The 27,532-nt window shown below is 44.4% G+C and overlaps 1 protein-coding gene and 2 long non-coding RNA genes across 5 annotated transcripts in view; 1 reads left to right on the forward strand and 2 right to left on the reverse strand.

Moving 5' to 3' along the window:
• Nucleotides 1–975: 975 nt before the first annotated feature.
• On the reverse strand, nucleotides 976–4,664 carry LOC123354946. Its single transcript, XR_006574976.1, has 3 exons — nucleotides 4,601–4,664; nucleotides 2,957–3,027; nucleotides 976–1,597 (listed from the first exon to the last, which is right to left on the reverse strand). It is a non-coding gene; the product is annotated as an uncharacterized LOC123354946 (long non-coding RNA).
• A 3,208-nt stretch (nucleotides 4,665–7,872) lies between these two features.
• DRD2 (dopamine receptor D2) overlaps nucleotides 7,873–27,532 on the forward strand; it is a 64,648-nt gene continuing 44,988 nt past the window's right edge. Inside the window, exon 1 of the mRNA XM_044997206.1 lies at nucleotides 7,873–7,983. The gene's annotated coding sequence lies outside the window, so the exon portion shown is untranslated. The remainder of the gene's footprint in view (nucleotides 7,984–27,532) is intronic.
• Nucleotides 10,356–27,532, reverse strand: part of LOC123354853 — a 103,493-nt gene continuing 86,316 nt past the window's right edge. For all 3 annotated transcript variants that reach the window (XR_006574926.1, XR_006574925.1, XR_006574924.1), the window contains exons 2-3: nucleotides 14,349–14,458; nucleotides 10,356–11,157 (exon numbers count right to left, since the gene is read on the reverse strand). This is a non-coding gene — a long non-coding RNA (uncharacterized LOC123354853). The remainder of the gene's footprint in view (nucleotides 11,158–14,348; nucleotides 14,459–27,532) is intronic.

The following is a 27,532-nucleotide window of genomic DNA, read 5'->3' on the forward strand; positions in this document are numbered from 1 at the left end:
ATATCTGCACCTCCCATTTTTTAATCATTTGTCATCTCAAGATGGGCACCGAGAAACTTTTGGCATAAATGACTTGATTAAGGCCACCAGATGAATCAGTGCCAGAGCTGGGATTAATGGTCAGGCGTTCTTGGCTCCCTGTACTGTGCTCAGACCTCTCTCTGAAGTGTGCTCAGTCCTGAAAAGAAAATGTGGCACCAGTGTGTCCTGCCATTGAAAGTATCCTCCCTGCCATGGGGCCATATGCAATAGCAGTGACATTCCATCAAAGGACCTTGCTTGATAGCTCTGCAGGTAGCATAGTGCTCAGTCATGGATTTTGCATTCTTCACTCTACCACCTTTTCTTGGTTGTTACGAATTCTGCATGTCCTGCAGACTGAAGCCCTCTGTTTATTGTTATGGTTTAACCCAACCCTCTTTGCAACTGAGGGGCAGGAACCACTGTCCTTCATTTAAGATAGTTGTAAGAAGCCATTAAGCTCCTATATGTAACCTGGTAGTTGAAACAATAGGCGCAACATCCAAAACACGAGCACTTGGCAAGGCTTGTGTAGAAGCTGATCCAAAGGGTTTCCCTGGGGACTGATACAGAAAACGCAGGGGCTAGGACATTGGGACAGTTTGTCTGGGTGTCTCTGAGAAAAACAGCAGAAAGGTGAGAAAAGCTTAGCGAGAAGGCAGTGAGGAAGCACCAGACCTTCCCCAGAAGCACTGGGAGTGTGCCCCTGAGAAAAAACAGAGAGAGTGTGCTTTGGAGCAGAGTGCTGGCTGAAAGAGGCTTGCAGCCGTGGGCAAAGAAACCATATCCTGTTGTTTCATTGTGTTCAGGAAAACAGGATTTTGTACATTCTTTGTAAATAAATAGGGTTGCATCAGACTCCTGCCTACATCAATTTCTCCTCCAAACAGAAACAACCCACAAGGCCCAGAACTTCGACTAACAACTCAGGTAAAAAAAAAGGGGGTGGGGGGTGTAACATTATTATCCTTGGAACAGCAGCACAACTTTCCCAAACCAACGTTCTTGCATGAAATAGGCTTCAAACCTGACCTGGATGGACTATGCGCTCGTGAATTGGGAAGTTCAGTCTCCATGGCCCATTCAGTCCTTGGCTCATGCTGAGTTTGCCAGCAAAGGCATCAATTATTGCCAACTGGGGTTAATTTAGGTGTGAGATTTGAAGACCTAAATAAATTACCCTCTATTAGTAGCACTTAAACTGGTTGCCGTAATGTCTCGTCCCGGTCTGTTTCTCTAATGAAAGGTCATTCTCTTTACCATCGTGGGACATGGTGTGTTGCTGCATTCTCCCCATTACGGGGTTCCATCTGGTTTGTTAAGCTAAGTAGGTCTGAGATTAAACTGCCCCAGAGCATCCTGGCTCTGCTGTTGACATGAACTCATCTGCATTTACAGCCAAATCAGTGCAAATAGCAAAGGCTAAACATAGAAATTGGGGAAGCCCAGTGAACAGGGATCTTCCTGCCATCTTCAGTACACAAAACTTTTGTTCTCCTGCTTGGTCTCTTATTCCTCTGGGAACCTCTCTCCATCATCTGCAACATGGTTAGTCTTCTAGGCTTTATTTATTCATCTAGAAATAAATGGAACAAAACAGACATGACCCAAGTGCAAACAACACACAGAAATGATGCTAAGGATCTTTGCCCAATGCTAGTCCTTCCTAAGCATCAGGTGTGTGTGACTGAAGAAAACGTTTCCAGCCTCTCACAGTTTGCTGAACAGTTCCAATGGCCACACAGGATTGCAGCTGCTTAAGCGCTAAAGGGAGTTCAGTACCAGAGAGGCAATGAGTGAGCTTTGTATTAGAGCGAGGGCAACATTATCAAAAGCATCTCAGTGACTTGGAAGCCTAAGTCCTGTTTTCAAAAGTGACTTAGATGCTCAGGAGAATTTTTCAGTTCTCAAAACCAGTTTGGGCAAAAAATGTCCATTTTTGGTAAAAGTTTTAACTTTTCAAAAACAGAAACTTTCTACCAAAACCCAAAGGTTTTTAATCAATGATTTATTCTGGTTTCTCAATTGAAAAAAAAAAAAAGGAAAATTTCAACCTAAATGGAAATTTTCCACAAGAAAGCCTTTTTTCATTCAAAAAATTCTTTTGACAAAAAAATGTAGATCAGCTCAGCTTTGTAGGGAGCTTAGTTCAGCCAGAAGAACAGGACATTCCCTGGCAAAAGACTAATGTGTTTTCATAATGAGCTAGAACCTCAGCTGGTGTCAATGGAGCAAAACTGATTTATTCCGCCTCAGATTCTGGCCCAGTGTTTCTATATTTCTCTTCTCAGTACTGATGATAGCTGGTACTTCTCACCCCAAAGCCCTTGAAATATGTGGGTCCAATCAATCTATAAGTCCTTATTTAGACAGTGGAAGTTTTGTCTTCAGGACTGACCCCCTAATGCAGTATATGAGAATCTCTTCAATACACTACCCCAAGACCTGCTGCTTCCCTTAATCTGGTAGCTGCAAAAGTTTCCTCAGCCTTTGAGTGGTGCTGGCTATTTGTTTTTTACATAGCTGAGGGATGGAGCCCATTACACAGCAAGAATTAAAGCAGCTCGAGCTTTAGCTCCTTGGGTCTCTCTAGTCAAATATCAAATCAGTTCTCGATTGATCCTTGTAGCTGCTGCTCATGTCTCATGTGGTTGTGTTCTGAATTTCTGCTGGTTTATTCAATGTTTGTTTGGTTGTGTCACTCTTCTAACTAATGCCACACAGGGCAGGCTGGAGCCATGTAGTCCAAGTCAATACATTAAATAGGAACGTGTTTTCAGGCACTTCTGCTCATTGAAGATTTTAATTGTTTAAGCAGGTGGACGCTGCAGGTCAGACTGGACCTACGTTGACCAGATCAGATGGTAAGTAATATAGATACACAACACCCTTGTGAGACGGTAGGTACTATTAGCCCGTGTTTTACATAACTCACCCAGTGCCACATAGCAAGTCAGCGGGCAGAGCCTCCACTGCTGACAATGACAAAATCTCTCTGTCTTTCCTCTGAAACAGAAGTGAGATATTAGTAGGAGTCTGGTAATTATACCATTTCTGCCAGAATATATGCAGGGCAATCAAGTTCACTGACTTCATGCAGGCTACCTGATGAATAATCCGCTTTCTTCCTGAGTTTATCCACCCTGAAACCAGATCTAGCTCCACACCAAAGGAAAGCATCTTACGTGATGAATTCTAATGTGCTATTGTATTTATTTTTAATAAAGGCTTCACAACTTCCAGCCAACCGGCCCTGCAATAATTACAGTGAATCAGAGCTGGGCATATGCTCCAAAAAACCCACCACCCTTCCCCCAGAATCCATTCATATTTCTGAACGGATTTGCTTGACCTTTCCCTGTTCACATTCTATGATTAATTTACTAGTGGGAGCTGGTGGGATGTTGCTTAGGAGGCTGTTCCTGGCTCAGGGTGAGGGGAGGTAGTGGGGCAGCAGGGGGGTTGTTGAATCTGGACTGGGACATGGGCTGCTGGGGTCTGGGGTAGAGAGAGAGGTTGCTGGGTTAAGTGGTGCGGGACTTTTGAGAGGTGGTGAAGGTGCTGCCATCAACTCTTCCCCACACTAGTGCAGCACCCTTCCCTGGGGCAGCACCACTTCAAGGGCCTGCGGATCGGCTCCTCTTGCAAGCTGCTGAGTGCCTCCTGTGAGCTGCCGAGGCCCCTACACTCCCCTCGTACCCCGTGAGAGTTCTGTTCTATTCTGATACCATGCTCATCATCTTAGTATTTGAACACCTTCCAGCCGTACCTTAAGCAATGGGACTAGCAACAATTGCACCAGTCAGGTGTTTATTGTGTCATCCATTCCCCAGGAAGAGGGAGAAGTGTGTGCAGTGGAGTATTTTGTTTGGGAATTTTATTTGTGCATGTGTGTGTGCACACAAAATTAACCAACAACATTGCTGCAGCACTGAGTACTTGCAGTGAAATGCTAATGAACAGTCTGTAGACAAAGAGTTAGTCAGACAAACCGTTCAATGAGTAATGGCAAACCACAAATGGATTGAAGAAAATTGGGGTTTACTGGTGGACAAACCTCATAAAAGGGGTGAAATTCACTCAGTACTTATGGGGGGGGCATTGTGGGGTAGGTACACCCTATCAGCCCTTTAGGGCAGTATGGCATTGCAGCCCCAGTCACTAAGACAGGCCTGGGCTCCAGGGAAGGAAGGTCTAGCAGTCAGAGTCTAAGTAGCAGTCCTTCTTCTCAGGGCAGTATGGCCAGAGTCAATAGGGCTATTCTGGGGTTCCGGACAGTAAGGCCCAGTGGCCAGAGTCTATGTAATGACCTTCGGCAGCCCAATTCATCTCCTTGCCTGCCAGCAGTGTCTGCATCAGGGCAGATGGGGTAGGGGGCCTGCACTCACTCTTCTTCACTGGGTCCTTAACCAAGGCCCTAGGGAACCACTAACATGCTGCTCAGTCTCAGTCACCCATTGCTACCGTCCCATTCTGGGTCACCCCATACCCCATCTTCAAATGCAGGAGCTCCCTCAGCAATTGCTGCCTAGCCTCTGTTGGCCTTGATGGTTGGCAGGGGTTCAGTAGAGGCACCAACCTGGCTGGCATCAACGTCCGGTGTCTCCAGCAATCCCTCAGCAGCCCACATCTGCTCTCGTTGGTGGTCAGCCCAGACTGAGCTGAGCTGCTCCCTCTTATACTGTGGTTCCAGCTGGAGCATGCCCTGCAGGGGTGAGGGTGTGTGGCTTCCTCAGCCCATAGCATGGGGTTAACCCCCTCTAGCCCAGTGTGGGTTAGGTACACCCATTACAGGGGGTTTACAAATAATTCACCCCCATCTGCGGGGTGTATACTGAAATGCCTCATAGCTAGCTCAAGACTAACGAATCTCACTATCAACTCTATAGTACAGCTCCCCAGCTGATATCATTTGGCTTACAGTTTACACCAGGTGAGGATCTATATATTGCTAGTTTGGAGAAGATAGCGTGTAGTATCAGCACAGACAAGGGTACATGGAAGCCAACCCTAAGTCTTTCATGGGGTCAACCATTGTTTTAATTTATGCCTTTCCACTGGACAAAATAAAAGTTTTCTTTAATAAGAGTGAAAGACGTAATGACAGCAAACATAAATAAGACCATTAGAGGCAGCTAAAATATACCCCCATTGCCTTATTAAAGCCTGTAAATCAACCTGACTATATTGATTCACATGCAACGCCTTGGCACATAATAAATAATCAATGCTACCCTGGGAGTTTGTCCATACACTGTGCTCCCTCCAGTTGTGAATTACCAAGTGATTGTTTTTCTGGAACTGAGTGTGGTTGCTTTGCTCTGAAATGAGCAGATCTACCACATATTTGTGAGATTGTTGTAAAGCAGAAGAGGCTACAAAAGGACAAAATATTTCTTGGCCTTATGAGAAGCATAAAGATTCAAATAAATAATCTTGTTCTAAGTGCTGTTCATCTGGGAATTAAATACCTTTATTTTGAGGGAGGGCAAAAGGGTGGTAAAACTTTGAATAAAAATATAACAAGGTTTGACCTTGTTCAAGCAGAAATCAGATTGCTTTAGACATACTGAAATTACAATATATAAAGCCTCCTTTAATGGGCATTGACTAGCAAAATTTTCCTAAGAAAAGGCAACTCATGTAAGTGTTTCTGAGTTTTATGCTGAAGGTGTGGAAGGCTCTGTTATAAATTTGGCTACCTCTGCATTGCATACAATGTATAATTATTTTAGTATAAAATGCACAAAGGGACAATATTTTAACCAAAGGCATAAAAACAAAAGAGTTCAGTTTAATGCAGTCTGTGCCTCAGGCAAGATCTAAATCCTCTCTTTGGCTGGCCACTTTACCCAAAGCTGAATAAATACTTTTTAAAAGCCTCATCAAAGAGGTGGGCAATATCTTCAAAAGCAAGACCCTTTAGTCTTTGAAAAGTATTGCAACAAAAGGGTATCCTGGCAGCACTTTTATCCCCCGGTCTTTGCATTTTAACAGAGCATCAAGAGGAAAAGTCTCTGGATCATCGGCAATAATTCCCCTTAATATTCATAGGATAAAAGGATCTATCTGTCAATCTCCATGAGTATTGTTCTTCCTCTTCACCCAAGAAATTAGCCAGTAATCAGGGCCTAACTAGTTTTTTTTTTCCCTGTTAGTAGGAAAAATTGATGAGCGGAGTCAGGTATTTCTTTGGTGCAAACTAACATAGTGCTGTTTCTGTGATCACAGTCGAAACAAACGACAGGAGACTCTGTCCTTGTTTAGAAATGCGCCTGGGCCTTTTCAGGAAGCACTTTGCTCAAAAGAAGCTCTGCCCCGCGGTTCAACCCAGGGCCATGCTCACAGCTGCTTCCTGCCTTCTCCTTGCTGGCCTGTTCCTTTCACACACAGAGACACACCTGGGGCTTGTCCCCACTGCAATGTGAGCTCACGGTGTAACTCCGTTTTTGCCCCTAACCTGGCTCCTCTCCATACACAAAAACCCGTGGCTCTAGTCAAGCGGTGCTTTAAGGTGGAGCTCGGGTGGAGGGCCTAGGAGAGGGGATGAGACTGAAGCTCACATGCTGCCCAAACTTGAGCCCCTAACCCAGTGGGGCTGCAGCAGCGGGAGTGACACCCGCTCCTCCAGGGCCCGTGGCGGCTCTGCCTGGCAGTGGGGTCACGGTGGTGCGCTCACTAGCACAGGCGTGCAAGGGACCTCACCAGGTCACCTAGGCCCGTCCCCTGCGCCCAGCCATGGCGAGCAAAGCCAAGCAGCCGCCACCGGCAGCCAGTGGGCTCCTGCACTCCTGCCTTTCCCGGCCTGCTGGGGAGCGGGGGGACGCTAGCTTGTGCCCAGGCCTTGCCATGCTGCCCCGGGCTCTCGCCAGGCCAAGGGGGCACTGACTGGCTCCCTTCCCTGGGCCGAGGGGCGCTCGGCACTGGCACGGGCTGGGCGTGCCTTTGGCCCGGCCACTGGGCCGCTGTCTCTGGGGGCGAGCTCCAGCCACAGGGGCGTGCGCTGCCCGGCTCCAGCGCGCTGCCTGGCGGCCGGGGGCTAGGGCGAGCCCCGAGCTCGGCTCCGCCTCCCGCCCCGGCTCGCCGCGGAGCTGTCCAGCGCTCAGTGCTGAATCCGCCGCCGGTCGCTGCCGGCTCAGCGCAACCCCGCCCCGCTGCCCGGCCAGGCCACCCCCGCCCCCGGCCCCGGCCCCGGCCGAGGGCTTGGGAAGTTCAGCCCAGCCCAGCCGGGGGGAGCCTCCGAGCCCGCGGACCCCGGGGCGCTGCCGCCGCTCGCTGCCCCTTTGGCCCCCGGGCTCGGAACGAGCCGCCCCCCGCAGCTCAGGCTGCCCCGGCTCCCGCAGCCGCGGCCCCGGCTGGAAGAAGGGCTGCCCCGGGGATCGCACGCAGAGGAAGCCGGCGCGTGTGGGACCGAGCTCCAAGGGGGGAAACTTTGCTCCTAGCCGCGAAACCCAGGAAAAGTGCAAGAGAGACTATGTAGCAGGTCCTGGAGCAGGGGAGCAGGAGCTGACCCAAATCCCTCGCAGGCCTTTTAGCGTGTGTGCGTGCGGGGGAGAGACAAAGGACTGCTTTATTCCACAGCTACTCCACGTCCCGGCTGTTGGAAATTACCACCTCGCTTCAGCCTCTGCACAGCGCTTCACTGAGCCCTGGACAGCGACCGAGCTGCAGAAAAATTCTTTTGCTCCGAAGTCAGATCCCTTACACACCCCACAGCGTGAAGCTCTGGCGATTGCTGGCTCAGTTTCGCTGGGCAATAACAGCACGTTTCCCACCAGCGATTCCTGGTTTGTTGGGGCTATACTCCGGTGCGTTCAGGGAAAGTGCCAATGACAATGGGGAAGTCTGGTGGAAAGCTCTGAAAAGGGTGGGAGAAGCCACGGCGAAGAGCGGTGCTGTTGTGGATATACAGGACAAGAAGTGTTGCCAGCTCTCTGCTCCAGTGAGTCGTATGGCTTGAAGGTAAGACTTCTTTTATTTCCTCCTCAAATAATATGGATGCTACAGATGCCATGGGGAGGAGATGGACAGAGGGAGCTACGGTGTGGATTGGGCTTTTATTTTATTTCTCCAAATTTCAAAACTGCAGTGAAAATTCTCTTCTACAATTTGAATCAACCCCCATCCCCCACAAAAACCTAATTTTTCATGATTCCCCCCACCCCCATTTCAACCAACTCTATAGATAAACCACAGTAAGATGCATTTATTGTTGCCAAAGGAACACACTGTTCTCATTAGAAGTGTAATGCTTAATATCTCTCTCACACACATACACAGGAAACAAACCAACAGGGCAAACTCCCAATTAAAATGTTTAGACAGAGGAGAACACACCTAGGGTTTACTCCGTTCCCCTGGATGTACTCAAATCAAGGAATCCAGCGTATTGCTGCTGTCATATCCCAAGGATAAAAATCAAGGTCTTTAAGGAAAAATGTTTTTTCCCCCCGTTATGCCACTTAGTATTTTACCTCAAGTCAGAGCTACATCATCCCTTATTTATTTCTCAGCACAATAAATGAGGCAGATCTTTATGATGAATAATCTTTTTTAATGATGGACGGGAATTTGTCATCTTCACCTTTTTCTGAATGAGGTTGGAAAACACAGCTTTAGGGCTATTTCCTTTAAACATTGCCAGTAGTTGTTGTGGACTTGTGGGGAATGAACAAATCTTCACTGTTAAATTGATACTTATGTCTCTGCCACTCAGCTATGGGCTTCATCTGACTCCCACTGAAGTCAATGGGAATCTTGACAGTTGGATTGGGCCCTATCTGCCACATTCCTGACAGAGCATTTTTGTCCAAGTTGCTGTGTGTAAATGGCTTATACATAGGTGACCCTTGTACACTAAAATTAAATCTCAGTCAGGGTAGTCAAGATGTAAGATAGAGAGCAAAAGTACAAACAGTATGTTAGGACATGGATCATGCTCTGCTGTCCATGCAAATAAAGTTTTAAGTCATTTACAAATAACCAACTAAGAAATGATACTATCCCTTGCCCACACAGGTTACATGTGTAGTTCACTGCAGAAGCCGTTGAATATGTTTTTAGCATCTACACATTTGATGTAAGTGTGATTCCTTAATCACACAATGATCTTAACAATGCACAGGCTTATACTAGGATTTTGATTCTTTCCAAAGTAAATCTTTATGGGTTGCTCCTAGCAATTCAAACTGAGTTGGCTACCTATTGGAGCTACCGCTCTTTCCCTAAAAGAGGAAAGTGCTATAAGCAGTTTGAGTAGCATTAACCAAATCTGATTAGTTTATTTCCATTCTGTCTGCTTCATTTCCATGTCTTTAGAAATTCTGTTATCATTGAATCTCCATTCTTCACCTTGCCTGCATCCTAATAAAAAAATGTTCACCTTAAAGCAAAAATGTTCACCTTAAAGCATCCTAATAAAAAAATGTTCACCTTAAAGCAAAATTTTCTTAAATTATTCCTGTGTTCATTTATGAACTAAGTGAATCTCCCTCACATGCACTGTGCATATAGTGAAAGGCATATATGAGCTACAGAGAGTTTTTAATTCTCCAATCAATTACACTGGTGAAAATCAGGCAGAATAACTCTGTTAAAGTCACTGGAATTACACTGGTCTACGTTTTGGCAGAATCCATCTCATCTGAGTCAATATCTCTTTATATGATCCATATAGATCTCCCTTTCTACTCATAGCTGGGTTAAACCATCTAAGTTTCCTGTGTGATGTATCACAAGATTCCATGACATGTCACACTAAATGCCCTATATATATATATATATATATATATATATATATATATATACACACACACACACACACACACACACACACATATATATATATACATACATATACATACACACACACACATACATATATACATACACGGTATATAGCATGCCATGATACCCATTTGCATGATATGCCTGAAGATGGTCTGAAATGTCAGACCATCTTTATGCCCACATGCACTGTGTGTATATGCACAACATGGCTTCAGCATGACATGCCACACTGTTCTATGAAGTATCTCAAAATAATGTGTGTGACCCCTTTATCACCATAAGGATTACTACAATATCTTAGCTATTGTTCCATAATGAGGATAACATGTTACCACTTAAACAAAGAACACAGGGGCTTTATACCCAGCAGCTTTTATGTGTTCAGCTGTTGTTTTAAGACCTTGTATGCTGTTAGAATTTTTTACACCACTGCTATCTTCTAAAAAGCAGATGATTCTTCTTCAGGCTTCAGCCAGATTCACACGCACCACCACAAAATCAGAGAGAGTCTGGGTTAATATTCAGTACCATTTATAGGGGGGAGGGTGTCAAGATATACACTGAAGCCAACAGCTCACATTTTATTCATATTAACCTTTAACGCTTATCTTGTAAGTGACACTAAAGGCAGGATTGTGGGACATGGCCTAGATGCCTGTGCAGGAGAGCAGTCAGAGGGTATAAGGATCTTTGGCCCCGTTATACCCTTACATGGGATACCCAGGTCCAGGCACATATGAATTTGCCAGGTTCCTCTTCTGCTTACTGTCCCCTGGGTGGGACAAGTGGGCAGGGGATGGGTGGAGCCTTGACTCCTGCCTTTTGGTCACTGGCCGGTGTAGCCAAGTCCACACAGAGGAAGATCGTAATCTTCTGCTGCTATAGACCAGTGGTGAACAACTGGTGCCTGGCTGGGACCAAGGAAAATGCAGGAGAGGAGCTGAGGCTGAGAGGGTTGCCACAGTCAATGCCTCCCAGGGCTGCTCCTACAGTAATGCAACTTTGTGCAGGGCTTTGCCAAAAGCCACAATCTAACCCTAAGCAATTCTAGAATTGCTCCCCTTTTATGAGCAGAGGCAGCAAGATTTCCAAGTCTTCTTTCCAAGGTGTTTCTTGGAATCAGTGATTTGTCAACACAGGTGGCTTCTGGAGGTCCAAAAGTCTTGAAACTTCTCTCCTTTACACCAGTGTGAATCAGGAGTGAGCCCATTGAAGTGAATGGAGTTACAGCAGCATAGAATTGGGCCCAGTATCTCCAGTAACTCATTAGAGCAAAGATGAACTTCCACATAGACCCAGCGATCTCACAAAGGCACCGTCGCTTACCTCCTCTTCAGTCTTCATACACTAGGAAGGAAGCAGGTAGAATAATTAAACAAAGCCTTTCCATCTTTGCTGTAACATCACACAACCCTAATTCATTTGACAGTTGGCTTCAGTGGTCATTGTCACGGAGAGTTAGCACAAGAATCATGACTGGGACTCTACCAAATTCACAGCCATGAAAAATGCACCATGGACTGTGAAATCTGGTCTCCCCCCCATGAAATCTGGTCTTTTGTGTGCTTTTACCTGTCGTGGAAAAATAACCACATGTTGTGTTTGGATCAGAATCGCCCGAGGCCCCTTTATTTTTGAGCATGCCCGGGGGTGCCAGTGAACTGGCAGTTCCCCCAAATACAGATTTTGTAGTAACTTATATAGCAAAAAACCACAATTAGTAATACATAGTTCCTGGTTAACATTATTGCCATAATTAGAATACATCTTCCATAAAAGGGAAAAAACAGCACAGCCAGCTTTCCTGTTATTTGTTGTTGCCCTTTGCGGTGGCAAGCTTCCCCTAAAACTAACAGTGGGCACTTATGAATCATAAGCTTTGTGATTATAGATAGTTCTGCTTTTGTACTTTTCCTTCACCCTGCCTTCAAAAATCCCCTTTCTCCAAAAAACCGCCAGATAACTTGACTAATGTTCAGGTCTGACCCAAAGTTCAGGGCCGAGTCAATCAAAGTTTAGGCCCTAACGATTTTTCCACTACATACCCTACAGATTTCACAGGGCAGACCAGCGCCAGAGAGTGGCCGCTGCTGAGTGAGGGCCCAGCTGTAATGGTGGCAATACCATACCATACCATCCTTACCTCTGAGCCTCTGCTGGCGGTGGCTTTGCCTTCAGAGCTGGGGCCCCGGCCAGCAGCCGCCACTCTCCAGCTGCCCAGCTCTGAAGGCAGCGCCACCGCCAGCAGCAGCGCAGAAATAAGTACCCCCCGACATACACAATAACCCTACGACTCCCCCCCCGCCCAACTCCTTTATACCAAAATCATGAAATTTACTATTTTAAAAATCCTATGACTGTGAAATTGACCAAAATGGACCGTTAATTTGTTAGGGTCCAAATTATGACTATTGAGCAATTACAAGCTAAATATGCCCTCCCTACTACTCCCCCATTCCAACAGAGTCAGTTTAGTCATTAGTGGTCTTATTCTCCACTGCCCTGCACCTTGTCCAGCCATTTGCACCTGAACCAAGTGTAGCCTCTTTTTAAATTTAATTGCCAGTTCTGTGTTAAACCACAGTGGGGATTCAGCTCCTGTTATTACAGTTTCAAGCTCAACAGGGTGAAAAACCACCTCCAGTGCTTTTCTCAAATTGGGAGGCTCTGGGACCACACAAAGACCAAAGACAGTGACCACAATCACAGGTATAAACTCTAGTCTGTACTAACAGGTTTTATTAAGGAAATACACCTCTACCCCGATATAACACGACCCGATATAACACGAATTTGGCTATAACGTAGTAAAGCAGCGCTCCAGGGGGGTGGGGCTGTGTGCTCCGGTGGATCAAATAAAGTTTGATATAATGCGGTTTCACCTATAACACGGTAAGATTTTTTGGCTCCCGAGGACAGTGTTATATCGGGGCAGAGGTGTAATTAAAATGGCAATCACCCATTGGTGTGAAATGCTACCAGATCAGCTTTTTACATTCAGTTTGCATAGGTGTAAATGATGAAATAGGGTGTAGCGCAACAGAAAATCAAACCCTCCATTTTCTCTAATAAAGCAGACATAATAGGGAGGTGTAGCATGTTCTTTCCTCTTTAACTTTCACCTTCCTATGAAAGAAGCTAAGGGACTCACCACCCTACTCAATTTTAAATATGAAACCTCAAACTTGCCTTTAAAGAGTTTGTAATATTCTGATTTCAGAGGCAGCTTGGAGTGTCGTATCTTTCAATCTCTTTCCATTTAAGAAGGAACCAACACCTTACTCTCAGAAGCAGTTATTGTCTTGGATGCCTCAATTTTGATTCTTCAACATTTTAGTCACGTGTGGTGGTCATACCATGAAACCTCATGCTATTGGAAGGAAAATCTTTAATCCTATTGGACAGCTAACAGTCTATTTCAGATAACAACCCAGATGGTCCTTTGGGTGGAGGACCTAGATACACCCAGATATGGATTGATTTATGTCTAAGCTTCCTCAGTCTCTACCACTGGCATCCAAAAGTGTTAATAGGAAACTCTTTACTGTTGCCAACTTGAAATAGTTGGTTCCGCAACACAGAGAACATCCAGTTATGGAAAAAGATAAAAAAAATACCCAGAAGAGAGACTAGAATATTATGAAGCTACATAGGAGCCTATTTACAAGCTTTGCAGAAAGAGAGACTAACACATGGAAGCCTGATCTCCTTGCTTCCTGGTACAGCATAGCTACCAAAGCACGTTCTTGCTTTATCCTGCACATGCTAATGCTAAATCTACCCTTCTCTCTGACCCATCTCTTCACCTGAGCTACCTTGTTATTTTAAACTTAGTGGATGAACATTGCTTACTTGGGCCCTGATATAGCAAAGCATTTAAGCATGCACATAACATCAAATGCAGGAGTAGTTCTCTGGGCACTAGCCTATAGGGAGATGTGGAATGTGCATTGACCTTGTATTCACCCCTCTGAACAGGGGTGAATTTCAGTCCCTGTGCATTGATTTCTTATTAACACTGTTGCAAAATCTGCAAATGATATCTGATTCTCACTTTTTGTGCAACAGACATTTAAACAAGTTTAAGAAGACAGGGAGGGGATGCAGTAGATTGGACTCTAAACAAATTCAAGACAGAGTTTGGAGAATTAGGGTCTGCATTGGAGAGATTTGACTGGGATCTGATTCTCCCCTGCACTGAAACTTACATGGAAAAGCTTTTAGCATCCACAGTTGTTCTGGCTAATTCTTCAGTAACACACAAATGAGCTTGATTAATTTGACTCTCCAGCATGTCGCTAACTAGATTCTAAAGGGGAAGGCAACTGTTTAAGTCTCATCAAAGGCGTCACTCCTTACGCTGTTACAAAACCAACCAATATTCTGTCTAAAATGGTTGCTAATAAGTATTAACTCCTCTTTCAATTGTTCCACATAAGTCATGTTTTCTCTTGCTGTCCCTCATGTGCATATTTTTAGCTTCATTATTTCTTTGAAGATGTGCCTGAGTGATCTGTTACTTATCTGCTTGTACATACCTCCCAATTATCTTTGTGGGTATTTTTCTCTCCATCCCCCTGGAATGGGTTTATTTCTGGTTTACTCTTCTCCGATGCTTTCCATGTGGGTATGTGGGTGGCAGCATGTTCTTTATCAAAGCAGAGAGACATGATTAGTCCATTCAGAAAATGTAAATGCAGCTTTGTGTGTTATGCAGCATTTGGACAAAAAAAAATATAGATGTAAGCGGCAACAACGCCAGTCAATAATAAGACACAATGTTAAGCCCTATAGGTAGTCCAGAGTAATCATGAATTGAGTCACATTTTAAGGTCCCAGTGGCTTTAAATGAACATGCTGAATCTGTGTAAAACTGTTTCATGACAGCTTATCAAGATGCAGTCCCAAACTAGCAGAATAAGTGAAATTCATTGTGAGTGTCCGTGCTTTGTAACCAATATTAATTTTGATTCATAGCTCCTTATCTGTTGTGTATGGCTTCATTTATCCCAAATCTCAGTCTCACAATGGCAAATACTGCCGCTTTACAGATTAAAAAAAATATTTCCAACATTTGAAAATTGAAAGATGTGTACTTTATTTTACTGCATATTTCAAGAGACTAAGTGCTAATACCATGGATGTGTAATTAAAATAAATTATACAGAGAGGTTGAAGTGCATCCGTCAGGTTTACAAAATGGAATTCTTAACTAACAACTAAGTAGTGTGAATGTGTTCACATTCCCTTGAATGCTAGAACTGAGATCTAGAATCACTCAAGTCACATTTACTGACTCATATATTACACCAACTAAATTACCATTGTGCATTGATTATTCACCCCAAAAATACTTGGGATTCCTTATGAGAATCAGAATTTATCAATTTAAGATTCTATTCATCTTGGGAACTTATCTGGCCTTTATTACTGCAGTATCTGAGCACCTCAAGTCTTTAAAGGTACTTATGGTGAAGTACTGTTATTCCTATTGTAAAGATAGGAAACTGAGGCACAGAGAGGATAAGGAACTTACCCAAGGAGACACAGAAAACCTGTAGTGGAGCAGGGAACTGAAACTAGGTGTCCCATGTCCTAGATTAGTGCCTGACCACTTTATTTTCTGACATTCTCAGACCTGGATCCCTCATTCCTTATTCAGGGGCCCAAATAAAAGTGACCCAATTTTGAGGAGTAATGAGTTCTCACAAATCTCATTGCTATTAGTGGGAGCTACAGATGTCCTACGCCATTCTGAAATGGGCCACTTTTATTTGGGTGCCTAAATGTGGAGTTAGGACCCTAATTTTAGACATCCATGCTTGAAAATGTTGGCCTATGTAAATTACTCAAATTATGGTTAAATTTAAAGAAATAGTGGTAAGGGCACCATTCCTGTCCCCGATTTAAAACCAGCCACATGCTGTTAAACAGCAAAAGCCACTTTTTTCCTACGACACAAGCATCCAGCTGAATCATTTGTATTCTACCTGGGGTTAAGAGAGCTTTCAAAATGTGTTTGCAACTCTACAGAAATACTTCTTCAGCTCACAATGACACCAGATGAACGTGTAAGTGCCTTATTTACAGTTTCTGAATTACTTATTGATAGGAATAATTAAAGCTTTTTAATTAGAGAAATCAAAAAGTCAACACCAAAATCCCCACGTTAAGGAAGAGTTCTGCAGACTATGAACCATTAGTAGTATTAAAATTATTATTTTGTTCTATATTTGTAAAGCACCTAGCACCATGGGGTCCTGGTCCAAGACTGCCTAGGCCCTATTGCAATGCAAATAATTTATTAAAGGAGCAGTATTTATTTGCTGTTGCACAGAGGTAGCACCAGTCAACTATTAAGTACCCATTATCCTGGCTGCTGTGAAGACTTGGAGTAAAAACACTGTCCGCGATCCGAATGCTCACAAAATAATTTAAAATACTACTTTAACTATCTGTTGTGGTAATGCTAGCATGGGGATTGGTGTAACCGGCAAAGATAAAGTTATTTAATGGAAATATTCCCATTGGCTTCACTGAATGTTGGATTAAGCCCTTAGAGATGTGGGGCCAGATCCTCAGCAAGTGTAAATCAGTGTAGTTGCGCTGGCTTCAATAAATATAGGCCCATTTAAACAAAATGAGGATCTGGCCCAAGCTTTGTAGGTTTCATTCACATCAGGTATTTTCCCAGCTCTGTCTGGCTCCTAAATGAACTTTTCTTCACTTCACTGTCATGTTCTTTATAATGTTGCTTCGTAGTCTATCCTTTATATTTCTCCAAGTTCACAAATTGTTTTAAATTGCTGAGTGTAAAGCAGCCCCCTGAGAGTCGCAATGATTGTTCATTTGGCATGTCTGTTTCCAGCAGGATATGTGCCAATTAAGAGGATTTGACTGTCCTTGTCAAAGACGGAAACATCCCTATGGGGCACATCTGGGATGTTAGAGGAGTCTCTGTTGTTATTTCCAAAGGCAGTTTTGAAACTCTTGATCATAATGTTGTTCATGAAGTGTTGTAACTACTCAGGCTGTTTGAAATTTTCTGTCAAAACATTTTTTCCCATGGAAAACTGGCTTTTAGCTACATGAAAAGTTTCAAGGAAAGTTTCTGCTTCCCTCAAAAAAAAGTCATATTTCATTAGAAAACAAACCCCCACAGTCCCTACCCCCAGAAAATTTCAGCCAAACTTTTTGTTCTTTGGCAGCTTTGAGGTGACATTTTTCAGTTTTCATCCCTGGAATAACTAGTTTTCTGGTTTCCAACCGGTTACTAAAAAGTCAAAATTTTTCTGCTGAAGATTTTTGGTTTCTATAAACATTTTCTGCAGGAAAAAGCAAAACATTTTTTAGACTTCAACACTGTCCATTTCCACTTGCAAGAGATATCAGTTGTGGAAAATGCAGCCCATGCCACATGGATGAGTAATCATGAGGGGTGAAAGAGCATTTGCACATGTCGGGCTTTCATTTATCTGTGAATTCCTTATTCTTTGTATCCAGGAGATATTGTTTACATATCTGCAGGCAGCTCTTCCCACTGTCAATTAAGAATCTACACATACAGATGCTAAGAAGAATGTTATTCTCCAATTGTTTCATTGATTCAAACAAAACTATTGAATGTTACCCACAGCACAATCAATGGACATTGCCAAGCTCCAATCCTGTCCTTGTTACCTTCATTCAATGTAAGAGTGGTAGCTTTAGTAGCTTTTAGGATATCCATCTCTGCAATGGACGTGACATTGGACAGATGTCCCAAGCTTCATCAGAACAAATATATATATGGAAAGCGCCTGGGGCCAAAACAAATATAGAGGAGTATAACTGATGTGCTCACACAAATCAGTCTGGAGCCTGTGAACCATGGCAGCTGAACAGGATACATGGGAAACTGTGCAACTGTTTGGTTAATTGCATATAAAGACTTTAACCTTTAGGTCAGCTAGTTCCAAGTTGCTCCCATCTTGTGTCAGTTTGGTGCTACATATGATATTGTATGGAGACTCACTCCAGTTACTAGTGGGATAAGTATCCACAACTGACCCCATTACTGGAAGTCTCAGCAAAGACACCAAGGGCTGAATAGCCCAGTGGAGTCCATGGAGCTAGGCAGATTTACACCAAACCAGGAATCTGGCTCATTGTCTAAACTTTTGTCAAAAACTTTTTTGCCCTCCTATTGTAACCCTTTGTTTTAACATTTTCCAGACCAAGGAAGCGTTGCACTCAAGACAGGAAACCCACCACTAATTTTACAGCGTTAAATAGCTTTACGTAAAGTTAGAAGATCATGAGACAGTTCCTGTGGCTATCAACAGATGCATTTCACTGCAAAAAAACCCAACACACAAATCCTAGGAACTGCCTCATTACGTTTATTTGTCAGGACTGTGAACTCCAACGGGAAAATGCAGGGAGCCAGGAATGTAGTAAGGTGTATGAAGAGAAACACGTGCTTACCACACTGCTTTAATCTACTCTCTGAAGGACCATAAAGGTCTCCTGCTTGGAGCTTAGCAGTTCACCAATGTCCCCCGTGCTTAGGTTTGGGCTTCTATGCTGGAGTCACCCTCAGCAAATAACAAAACGGGCCACGTTTATTCCTCATTTATGAGGACAATGAATAAAACAGCCAATGAAGATCGCATGGTCAGGGCATCAGTGGTTCATTTCTGCCTTATTTCCCCAATTACTCATACCCAGCATTCAATAATTAAAAACATTACTGGGTCTTTATGGCATTTAAATCTGAAAGATTATACGCTCCCAAACATAATGGGATGGAAACAGTCATGAATATATAGAGCTCTGTTAATGAGTTTTTGGAATAAAATGGATATGAAATATGTATTATTCCCTTAACTAGAGCCAGTCCCAACTATTAGTTATAAATAATATTCATTATGGTAGCCCCTACTGGAGAGCAGGGCCCCATTGTAACACACAGCATGAGACAGTCTGTGCCTTTAAGAGCTTACACTCTAAATAGACCTGACAGACAAAGGAAACAAAAAGGGACAAATTGACTTGTCCCTAGGTCATAGTCAGGATTCGCCCTCCTCGCTCCTGGCTCTCAGTCTAGGCCTCTATCCGCTAGGTCATGCTATTGTCTGAGCCCTACTGAGCCGCTCTCTCACCGACAGTGGGTTTACACCAATGTAACTGTACTGAGGCAACTGGAGTAACTCCTGATTTCCACTGCTGGAAGTGGATGGAGAAACACGGTCTGATGCAATGCCCACGGAAGTCAGTGGAATCTCCAAGCTCTGGGCTTTGGCTCAGACCTGATTAATGTAGCTTTTTTGGTGGTTATCAAATCATCCCTGAACCGATCCTATATTTGTAAAACCATTTTGATGATTATGTGATGAAGGTGTTTGATTAATAGTTTTCAGCCTAGGGTTTGTTTACAACTGTTTGCTTCAGACACTCAGCATTCGCTATCCATCTTGTGACGGGTCATGTGGCACTGTTTCTGCTCCCTGATAGGATGAGTGGAAGTTTTAGAAAAGGAGAACAAATACAGACTAGTGAGCTGTCATGACAAATATTTTGTGCTATAAATAGTAGAGCATTCAGGATATGTGGACATTTTCAAAAATGCCAGGCAAGGATCTAAATACACACAAATATGACCTCAAGTGAACCAAACAGGGTGAGTTTAAAAGTGTTCATAAATCATTGTTTGTGAAATACTCAACTCACTACCAGTGCTAACTGCAGAGACAGCACAGTTCATGGAGACTTGAATGGGATGACAGGACACCTGAGTCCTGTTCATCACTCTAATGTTGATCTGATGTTTTGTCCATTCAGACCAGCGGTGCCCAACCTTATTACACAGGAGGGCCACATAAACCCAAGCACACCCTTGTGTGGGCCAAACAGATTCTGTTTCATATGTATTTAGAAATAAACACTCTATGTACAGTATTGTCTATTTAAAAACAAATAAAGAAAACAGTGCATAAAACGTGCATCAGAATTATAGAAAATGGAGAAAACCAGTAAACGCAACTAAACTAAAATGATGTAAACATGATGACAAAGCACTAATGACTCAGCCATTAGTCTGTGTTGAAGCAGGCCGCGGGCCCTATGAAATACTCTGGCGGGCCGTGTATGACCTGTGGGCCCTAGGTTGGGCACCTCTGATTTAGACTGTAAGCTCTTGGGAGCAGGGACTGTCTTTTACGCTTTGACATAGCACCTGGCACAATGAGGTCCCAGGCTAGGAGCCACTGCAATGTCAACCCTAATAACTAATTGACAGACATTTCTTACTTCTTTGCATTTGGATTCCAGAAAATCTGCATAGAGCTTTTTTTTTTTTTTTAAACTTTAAAACAAAACCTTAGCAGTCCAACAGGGACAGTGTTTATTCACATGGGGTGACATTCACTTCTGTGGAGAGGATCAGCACAAGGCCCCAGCAGCATTTAAATCTGACTTAAGCCAATTGTTTTTTGCCCCTCTACACAGGGTCAATTTCATCCCAATGCAGTTAGCTGGGTCTATCGCTACAGTAGCAAGACCCATGACCCAGCCATTACTTTTAAGGGCTCTTCAGCGCTGCGGCAGAACTCCTGCGCTTTGAAGCTGATCTGCTTTGCAAGGCATTGACAAACTGAACTTTATTTGAACACATATGGCTGGAATAACCTTTCCCATGTCTCAGGGCTTGGTCAGTATTGCTAGCATTAAGTGATTTGCAGTAAGATGAGAAGCAACTGATATTTCAAGGGAACAGGGAGCTAACAGCATTGCTGGGGTGTCTGCCATGGTTCTCAAAATGGGGAGTTCCTACCAGCCTGTAGTTTGGGGGCTACTTGGTGCCCTGCACAATCACCCCAGCCAGTGCCTGGATTCCCACAGGCCTAAATTCTGTCCATATTTGAGGTCACCCTGCTCTCTCCATGTAGGCAGAAGCATTTCTCAGTAATTACCCTTTTCCAGGAGAACTTGCCCAAACACCCATCTCCTCTAGTTGTTGCTTAATCCCATGAAGCAGAAAGCAAATCAAATCAAGAGAAAAGAAGCAATTAGTGTGACCGAGATCTCAGATAGTTTGGGATAGGAAAAGAAGCAGACGGCCAAACGGCGAGCAACCAGCTTTGCTGGGACTAGCAGTTAAGGAAGAACAAAAAGGCAAGAGAAGAGGCTGTGGAGTTTGTGTTCTGACCTTAAGAAGTTCAGAAGACAAGAAATGCAAGTATCCGAGAGTGTCACAGCACAGAGAGCTGGGGCCTGAGTGTACTGGACACGTGCCATTAAATACAAGATGCTTCCATGGAGATCTTGTGAGGGTATGCAGAGCCCAGGGCTCGCAGTTTATAGCTGTAGTAATGGCAACAGATTATGGTGTGAGGATGATTGCCTGTCACATGCTTCTGTCACACTGGAAATTTCTCTCCAGTGTGATACAGCCACTGGATCTCAGCACCCCGACATGAGCCCCAAATGACAAGGCTACAACAGGCCTCGCTACAAGCCACTCGTCCTCTCAACGTTTTTCTCTCCGACCAGCAGGAGTTTCTGTTTTCAAAGCTCAGCTCAAAGAAGAGCAGAACCCAAAGGCAAACTGAATCCAAACCTTCTCACATGCTCAGAAAACCCTATTTGGTTCACTTCTCTCCCGACCCCCATTTTCATGCACATCACAAAACCCACAGTAGCTGATCCCAGATGAATGAGTTACAGGAAACATGGTTTCCAAGAGCCTAAGTTGTTTGGTTTGAGTAAATCCGCCCTCCGTTTCCTTTAACGGACCCTTTCCTACAGGTTCGGTTCCCAGGTTAGGTGAAAGCAAATACATCCACTAGTCTAGGTTACAAAGCATAACTAGAAATCCCTTACTACTTCCCTCCACCCCCGTTGCTATTCCACTCTTTCTGCAGAGCAGGTCTAGGCCCCCCTTGCTGCGGGATCCGGCAGCCGCAGGGAAATGGACCAATCAGGAGTCTTTCTGAGCGGCAGCATCTGCTCTGCAAAAGTCCTGGACATTGACTCTTATTTGAAAAATCCACCTGGATAGAGGGCCGAAGAAGGCAATGTCCAAGGAGCTAGTCCCCGTCAGCATAGCTCATCCACCTCCCCAGAAGGTGGTAGCTGTATTGGTGGGAGAAGCTCTCCCATTGACATAGCACTGTCTACACAGGGGGCCAGGTTGGTATAACTACGTCATTCAGGGGTGTGGATTTTTCACACCTCTGAGCCATATAATGATACCAATCTAGGTCTGTAGTGTAGACCTGGCCTTAGTCTGTGATTTAGACAACATGGCCTTCAGCAACTGATAGCTAATTGTCAACAGCTGGATTTCACCTGTCCTGATTGCAAATGATTGGTGTACGTCTATTGTCTGGGCCAAATAGTGGTCAATAATCTCTGCTGGTGTGAATGGGTGCAGCTCCCTTCACTTCAATGGATTTCTGCACATTTACACCTGCAGAGAATGTGTTCCACTGTTTTCTGACCTATCGCCCACTATCAGGGAGGAGGAAGGCGTCATTTCCATAAGAGTTAACTCTTAGCCTTCCAGCCTGGCAGGCTGCGTTCCAGCCACAATGTTTGCACTGGCTCTTTATCCATGCTAGAGATGTGCCAGACCTGCAAATGAGAACCACTATTTCCCTTTCTGGCACATACTGGTACCTCTGGTGCAAGCATCAGCTACATGCTGAAATAAGTCCCAAAAGGTCAGAACCTGAGCCAACTTCACCTTAATCATCCATAAAGGATAACTCGTTATTTACATTTATCCCCATAGTAACTGGGATGTCCGAGGGATCTGTGAGCAATAAGCAGCCAATCAGATTACCTGTTTCCACGTATAGGTCCTCCGAATTAAAACAAACCCCAGGAGTCAAGAAATCTAGAAAACTAATGGAAACAAGGCAGAGCAAAGCTGTCTCTAAAGAGAATGTTTCCTAAAGTTCTTCATAAAGTGTCCTATCATCTTTAAGGGAAAAATTAGCTGATGGCCCAAAACAGGGAACGATCATGTCAGATTCTTCTCCAAATCTCCAGTGTCTGGAAAGGCTCTGGAAATCTCACAAGAGCAGGCTTCCTAGTAAGAGCTCCAGGAGAAAAATACACCAAGAACATCCAGTATTTCAGCTTCTAGTACCAACTGGAAGTTGGACGTGCCAGGATGCAAGAAAAAGGAAAAATACCCCAGGGAAGGGCAGTGTATTGTCTGTGGTTTGATTCTGAGCTTTAGGCAATGGTTTGAGTCACTCTGTGTCTGAACGGATGCACTTGTGGAGACTGATTGTTGGTCTGTCACAAGGCTTTTGTCTGGCTGATGGAATGGTTTTTATATACTGCAGGGCCTGTTCCATGGCGAGCCAGAGAGTGGTGCAGGCACCAGGCATCAGTCTGCATGCACATTGCTTCAAGGGGAGCTGCAGTTGCTGCACTATACAAATAGTTCTCTTCATCAAAAGCCAGTTTAAGTTTTCCAAGCATGGAGTCCTTTCCTCAGCACACAGTAGATGGAACAATGCTCACTGGGCGTTTTGCTTGTATTAAGGATTGGACCTATAGCATGTAGTACAAGACAGCTCCATTTCAGGTCTCCGCTCTGCTTAGGTAAAACAGAGTAAAGAACAGTATTATGGTGGCTTTTTAGACTCAGCATTACTCCCATTTGAGTTTCAGGGTTTGTGACAGACCTTTAGGGATAAATCCTGTTCTCATTTTCAGACAGGTCCAATTTCCATCATTCCCTATCCCAGCATCACTGAGAACAGGATTTTGCCCTTAGTGATTAGTGCAAATGGGATTTTTGGAACTACAGAAAATATGTTGCCTCTGTTAACTTCCAGCCCAGTTTAAAAAGTGCTGCCCATGTGATCTCGTGCAGATGAGGGAGGGTCACTGTGATGCATCTGGTTACAAAAAGCCTTTGCTCCAAAAGGACAGGTAGTTTTCAGATTCACAAGAGTCTACTTTCCCCATGGAAGTATCAGCCTGAAGCAGTTTGCTCTGTGCTGCCCAGGGGCCTTAGGCAATAGACTGGAATCCTGGAAACAAACTCTGTTGTTAGGTTACGGTCTGCCCAGGTACTGTAATTGGACTTCCAGATCCTAATGAGCTAGACTGAGAGCTGACGCAGTCATCTGGGAGATGGAAGCACTGAATGGGACAGCCACAAGATAGCACAGACACTGCAGAGCTCTCCCTACATCTTAGCTTGGGAGGAGGGGAGGTGTCTTTGCAACCACTTGGAAAAACCCATAGAAAATCAGCAGTTTATAGCAGGGCTCTTCTGCTGTATTTATTTGTGCTACCCTAGCAAGCAGCAGGCGATGGGGAGTGGTTGCGCTGGAGATAAGTTACCACCATGTCACCAACAAAGGGTAATGGCCCCAGATGGGGAATGAGCAGCGGGAGCTGATGGATTCTAAGGCACAAGAGTCCAAATTTTACACTCCCAGTATATGGAATAGGGAGTGCAAGGCTGGCATTTCCAAAGAGCCTAAAACAATGAGGTGCCCAGGTCACCCTGGCAGTCAGTGAGAGTTGGGTGCCTAACTACCTGGGTCTTCTTGGAAAATCCCATTCTAAAACACTGGCTGGATTAGCCCCCAGATGCTTTTCCTCCCCTGCTATCAACTGGATGAGCCTCCATAACCAGTGGCCCCCAGAACACAGCTGTGAAGTAAGCCAGGGGACTAGTCAGCAAACTGCTACTGACCCAGGAATATTGTGGGTGCGGGGGCCCAAGGGAGGTCAGGGGGGAGGGGTGGGAAGCTCTCCGCCTTCTCGATTCACTTTCTTAACGAGGGTTTTGTTGCAGCCTTGATGAGTCACACCGGGGCCAGGCTCTGTGGAATTACGTGATCTAACATGGCACGTCCTGTCACATTGCATCTCGGAGTAACTCAGCTATGGGATGCCTCCCTGCTTCACAGGCTGCCTCCCTGCTGTAGATTCAGATGGGGAAGATCTCTCCCAGGGTGCAGAATGGAAGGGAGTGCGAGTTAATGGCACCGTACTTTCGCACTGCATTGCATGTGCATTTTCATTCCCCAGCCTCTGCAGTTTGGATGTCACCAGGAAATGGATCCCTGTTGAATTTACACCAGGCTTGGGTTGCTAATGCAACACTAAATAATATGGGTCCCAATGGCGAGAGCGATGATACGCCATGTAACACTGCACCCTGCTAATGGCTACTCTCTGTGCCCTGGCCTTCTCCAGCCAGTTGCACTGCAAGCAGTAGGCTATTGAATGCCTGACTGAGATCTAAATAGATATATATTTCTGCTTCCCATGCTAAGGGCCAGATCAAAACACCATTGACTTCAGTGGGAGGAAAGGCAGGCCTGGTATCAGTAATTCTACTGGAGAAGGCCTTCTCTTGTATCTCAGCAGGATGAGAGGGATGCACTGCGGAATGGGTTAGGCTGGTCCCCTCCATGAGATGAATCAAGTGAACAGAGAGGAAGAATATCCCAGTGGTTAGAGCACTAGCCTAGAATCCGGCGGGTAGTATAGACGTACCCTTAGACAGACAGTGCACACTCCAAGCAGGGCCACACCCCGTCCCAGAAGTAATGTCAAGACATTGGTGCACTAGGATAACCAAACAGCTTTGAGGGAAAATTGGGTTTCTGACCAAACTAAATGTTTCTGAAAGAGCATCCTCCTTCTGCAGAAAATATCAGTTTTTCCATCAAAAACCTGAACCCCCCCGACCCCAAAAAAAACCAAAATGTTTTCATCTTTTGGTTGAAAACTTCCAAAAGGTCAGTTAAGAAAATGCTGCCAGAGTTCCTCATGAGAACTGCAGTTCAGCTGCCTTCGTCTCCGCTATCATCCACTCCACATCTCCCATGATGCACTATGGCCAGGGATTCCATGGCAGGGGCTCAGCAAGAGTTCGAGTTAAGCACCTCTTCTAGAATAAGGATACGTTCCTGAACTGGGGCCCATGGCAGGTCAGATAATTGCTGGTCATTTTAATGGAGAGCTACAAATCAGTAATGCAGGACTGTAGAGGCCGAGAACTGCGTAGGGCAAATGAGCCAGATCGTAGCTGGTGAAAAACGACATGCCTATTTACATAACAGGTTTACTCACTCAGTGCTGCCTCTGCATGGACGGATTGATTAGATGACCTCTTGAAGTCCCTTCCAGCCCTACATTTCTATGGTTAGACGTGTAGAACAGGATGAGGGCATTGCAAGTCAGGGTGAAGATGCAGTGGCGGAGCTAAGTGGGAACAATGGTTATCAAAGGACATTAGAAATCAGGGTTGAAGAGCACTGGCAGATCTGCAAGAGGTGAGGGGGGAATTGCACAGCACCTTGCCTACTCTATCAGCATTTTTACTCACTCATCTTGAGAGACAAAGCACTGTGTCATGTTATGTTTCCTTTTAGTTTCAAATGCAAGGAGCTAGCAGCCAGCCTAAAAAGCAGACACATAAATCCCAGGTTGATTGACACACCATACATCAGGCCAGAAAGGATTTATTAAAAGAGGCTTCCCAGCAAACATTAGTCATGTGGGGTTCTGGGCAAAAACCTTCCAAAACATTTTCACACGTATTCACACAAATAAACAACATTAACTTGCTTCACATCCCCCTTGAATTGGCTGCTTTAGCAAATAGTTTTAGAAAATGAGTTTACTGGCAGGAATGTTCACAGAATGATCAGATTTTAAATGAACAACAGATGTTACAAGTGAGAGGCAAATATCTGAACTTATAAATCGGAAGATTCATTTTTTTTATTACGGCAGAACCTAGCGGAGCCAGTCACGGTCAGGACATACTGTGCTGTCTGCTGGACAAACCTAGATGGAAGCTTGAGTCTAAAAGATATACTTATCCAATCAGAGAACAGAAGCAATACTATGTATCCAATCAAAATTAAGCAATATGGCTCAAAATGTTGGGTATCAAATATTTAGAATGAACAATCTACAGACAAGATTTGCTAGAAAAAGAAAATGTGGGGGAAGGGGAATTAAAGAAAATCTTTAATTTTTCCCCTCTCACCCCCAGCTGTTTTGATGACATAATTCTTTAAAATTTCAACCAGCTCCACAGTCAGTGAAAAGAGAGGGGGGTTGGGGGGTGGAGGGGGTGGCAAGAATGTCACATTTGAATTAAAAAAATTTCAACAAGACGAGTACATATAAAAAAAATTGCAGAAATTATTCAGTGGATAAACTCAAATTAATAAATTCCAGAACTCTTTAAATAGCTCAAGGAGCAGTCAAACCAAAAAGGAGGTTAAATTCATTTAATAAATGAATGGCTTAGCTCTGGTCATGTGGAATCCAGTGCATGGGCAATGTACAAAAGTGTTAAGAAACAACTGGATCTTTGGACAACATTGGACATAAGCCCATTGGAACTGCCAGACTGGATCAGAACCAAGGTTCATCTAGACCAGTATCCCATCTTGGACAGTGGCCAGCACCAGATGTTTCAGAGGAAGCTGTAGTAGCTGTGGGATAATCTGCACACCACCCCGCATTAGGCCTCATCCTGGTCTCTAAAGATTAGAGATTGTTTTAAACCCTGAAGCATGAAGTTTAATGTCTGAAGCTGTATCCCCTTGTGGGCCTTCCAGGTGCACTGCTGCAATCCTGGATCTCCCTGCGGGGAAGAAGTCTCTGTCTCTGTCTCACTGGCTAATTGCCCCTTCAGTCCCATCCTCTTCGAAGGAGTGAGATCGTTGGGGGGCCTTAGACA

This window comes from Mauremys mutica, chromosome 22, assembly GCF_020497125.1.
Source record: "Mauremys mutica isolate MM-2020 ecotype Southern chromosome 22, ASM2049712v1, whole genome shotgun sequence".
Lineage (NCBI taxonomy): Eukaryota > Metazoa > Chordata > Testudines > Geoemydidae > Mauremys > Mauremys mutica.